This window comes from Microchirus variegatus (assembly GCF_963457635.1).
Source record: "Microchirus variegatus genome assembly, chromosome: 1".
Taxonomy (NCBI): Eukaryota; Metazoa; Chordata; class Actinopteri; order Pleuronectiformes; family Soleidae; genus Microchirus; species Microchirus variegatus.
The window spans coordinates 44,046,968-44,051,226 of NC_139802.1; positions in this window are offsets into that span (position 1 = coordinate 44,046,968).

Genomic DNA, 4,259 nt, shown 5'->3' on the forward strand with positions numbered 1-4,259 from the left:
TAAATCTTCACCTAAAAAAAAAATATTTTACACTTCAATAAAGCATGACATCTATTTTAATGTATGCTCATTTACTGCTTAATTGTCAGCTTACTAAATTAATCGTCAACTATTTTGGTCATTGATTAATCAGTTTCACCATTTCTTCCAAATGATTAAAATAAGTGAATTTATTAATTTTCCAGCTTCTTAATTTTTTTTTGTAAACAAATAAATCATTCAAACTGAATTGTTTTTGGTTTGCGGACAAAACAAGACATCATTTCCAGGTTCTTTCAACATTTTTATTACATATTATGGACAAAACAAAATCATTTTATTTTAAAATTATCATTAGTCGCAGCCCTATCAGCTAGTTCCTGCTAGTAGTTAGTTAGCTAGTAGTACTGGCTTTCAGCTAGCACCAGCTAGTAATAACTTCCAGTTAGTGCCTTATACCTACCACCTAGCAAGTAGTACTTCTTACTTGCTAGTGGTAGCTCTCATCTAGGTACTGCTAGCTAGTAGTACTGGCTACCAGCCAGTCACAGCTCCCAGCTAGTGCCTCATAGCTACCACCTAGACGTACTACTTGCTAGTAATAGCTCTCATCCAGTTCCTGCTAGCTAGTAGCAATGGCAACTAGCTAGTCACAGCTCCCAGCCACTACCTTCTAGTGCTAGCTACCAACTAGTAGTAGCTCCCAGCTAGTAGCAGCTAGTCGTAGTGGCTACCTGCTAGTGCTGTTCTAGTCAGAATAAACAAGATGGCGCTGGACAAAATGGAGGCTTCACAACAAACAAACAAACAAACAGGTGAGGACACGTGTTTTTGGTTAAATTCAGTTTGTTCTTGACATTTTGCTGAGATTTGTGTTAAAATATAAAGAATAACAGCTAAACTTTGTCTGGTTTAAACATTTATTTATGTATTTATTCATTTAGTTTTTTCTAATCAGGGACCGTTACCAGATATTAGCTATTTTAGCTAATTTCCATATGAAGTCCACTACACTCATATCTTAGCAGCTTCCATATAGCATCACATTCACTATTCCCACCTACGTTATTCCCAGCATTTAAAGACAGTAAATTCTGAAGAACATTCCCAGGAACTTCAGTCTTACAGCTACAAGCCATCAGTACCACCTTCTAGTAGTAGCTATCAGCTTGTTCCTGCTAGCTAGTAGTACTGGGTTCCAGATCGCACCAGCTAGTCATAGCTTCCAGGTAGTGCCTTATAGCTACCACCGAGACATACTACTTGCTAGTAGTAGTTCCTGCTAGCTAGTAGTACTGGCAACTAGCTAGTCACAGCTCCCAGCTAGTCCCTGCTAACTAGTAGAACCGGCTTCCTGCTAGCACCAGCTAGTCACAGCTCCCACTACCTTCTAGTGCTAGCTACCAACTAGTAGTAGCTTCCAGCTAGTGCTATTCTAGTCAGAATAAACAAGATGGCGCTGGACAAAATGGAGGCTTCACAACAAACAAACAGGTGAGGACACGTGTTTTTGGTTGAATTCAGTTTGTTCTTGACATTTTGCTGAGATGTGTGTTAAAATATAAAGAATAACAACTAAAAGCTGTCTGGTTTAAACATTTATTTATGTATTTATTCATTTATTTTATTCTAATCAGGGACCGTTACCAGATATTAGCTACTTTAGCTCATTTCCATCTGTAGTCCACGACTCATATCTTAGCAGCTTCCATATAGCATCACATTCACTATTCCCAGCGTTTAAAGACAGTAAATTCTGAAGAACATTTCCAGGAACTTCATCTGAGCTGTGAAAAGTGTCTTCAGTGTGAGTTTCACACTTTTCACAGAGGAAAACAACAGTAAATCACTGAGTTCTGACCTCGTCTGCCTCGCAAAAACACACTGAACCACTTCTTCTGTCTTTGTTTTTCCTGCAGCGCGGCGTAACATCTTTAAAGCTCAGCTCCACCTGGCAGAGTCACCGTGTTCCACCAGGTGTCTCACACATGCTCCTCACCGCGTAAAGTGCGTCAGGTACGTGGAATATCGGTTTCCCTGCAAACGTACGTGACTTTCAAACATCTGCGACTCTTGTGCGAACTCTGCCGCTCTCTGTGTTTACCCTCACACTACATCTGTATTTGTTTATGATATATATATATATATTTATATACTTTTTTCCTTTCGTCTTTGTAGACGTTTGCTACTGAACAGTGTGTTTTTCATGTGAGTCTCAGGTCACGTCATCGTTTCTGTGATAAATCTGTGTTTACAGAGAGCAAAGTTAAACAAAAAGCTAAAGACGAGAACTCGTGTCACACGAGGGTCAGTTTCAGTGTCAGTGACAGTTCAGATATATATTATATTATATTATATTATATTATACTGTACACAGAGAGCTAAATGAACTGCAGTGGTCATTATCAAAATCATATTTTTATGGTTCTGTAATGGTTAATACACCAGAAATGATATATTTAATGCTAAAATACAATTATTATTGTTATCCGCACATTTTTTTATTTACTGTTTTACAAAAAAAAATGAAAGAATAGTCAAGTACGTTATTATTTTGTGATTAAAATGTTAAATTCAATGATCTGTTTTAGCAGTTGAATGTTACGCTTGATTCACTTTTTTTTTACTTTTAGCCGTAAAGCTAGATGTTTACGAAGTGGCACAAACTTTAGCTAACGAGGTATAATTACTCTTAAAAACTATAATATAATAATAGAGAAAACTGAAATTAACATAAACAAAAAAAATGTACTGACAAAACCTATTGCTATAGTTTCCTGGTGAAGCTAATCCGGAAGTAAAAATATACTGAATAGCCACTAGGGGGTGATTACACTGGTTGGAAGTTTGTGGTAAATTAAGCCTCTTTTTACTTCCCGCCTGATTTATAACGTCAATAATAATTTATCTGAGGAGTTAATGGTCGTTAAATCTCTTTTTTTTTTCAATACAAATTAATACATTTTGTAAATTATGTTCCCATTTTCGGGAAAATTTGACGTAAGTTTCTCCTCCGACACCGATCGAATCGCGATTCTTTAGATTCTTATGCGTATGATGAACAAACGTGTACGTTTGGTGCGTTAATTTACGAACCGATTACTAAATTAAAACAGGTTTCTGTGATATTTTGTGAATATTTCCTCGTTTCTTTGCACCAAATTTCAGAAACGTCAACTTTTCCTGACATTTTACGGACCGAAACGAGACAGAAAGACGGAAAACTTGATCTACACTGATCTAAAAATAATAAAAAAATAATAACACAATTTCAAGGATAACACGCATACGTAGCTGCAGATGCACAGAGGTCTTATGTAAGTCTTATTGCACCAGTGTGTGGATTATCAGTGTGAGTAAAGGTTGCTTCACTGCGACACTCCCTTCCTGCTGCTGCTGCTGCTGCTGCTGCTGCTGCTGCTGCTGCTTCTGTGTCACACCCAGAATCACAGGTGTCACAGCAGCACAGGTACAAGTCTTCACTGTGTGATTCACAGTAGAAAGCAGATGTGTGTGTGTGTGTGTGTGTGTGTGTGTGTGTGTGTGTGTGTGTGACGGATGATGACGTTTGATTCAGCAACGTCCAGACTTGTCTTTATAAGTCATTTTATGCATGTAAAATAATAATGTAACACAAAACTATCAAAGTGCATTGACAAAAAGAGCAAAAGAAGTTCACTCGGTGCCAGAAACGAAAGAAACTGTAAACCGCTCACTCTCCCGCACCAAACCCCATAGAGAAAATCAACGATTTTAACGTCACAGCACACAGGAGTTCACAGGAGTTGTCGATCCACTTGCTGCCTCCGTCGCTAAGTTCAAACGACTTATTTTGCCAATTCGGCTTTTTGAAATCCTCTGTTCGGATTGACCTCGGTGACACAAAGTGACCACACGGGGCAGCGGTTGCGCAGCAGCTACACAGCAGCTACACAGCAGCTACACAGCAGCTACACAGCAGCTCCTGTGTCCGAAACATCCGTTTACAGTTAGGAAATGGTACAAAACAGTGAAATTATACGACACAAATATTTATTTGACTTGGATTGTTTGAGTTTCTGTTGAATTTACAGTCATTTCCGCAGACTGTGTGTCCGTGTGTGTGTGTGTGTGTGTGTGTGTGTGTGTGTGTGTGTGTTGGAGTAAGTTGAGGCGAACTTTGCACTCGATAAAGAGACTTTTTTTATAAGCTCAGACTGAAACACACACACACACACACACACACACACACACACACACACACACACACGTTTCCCCTCAGGTGAGTCACAGTCAGACGC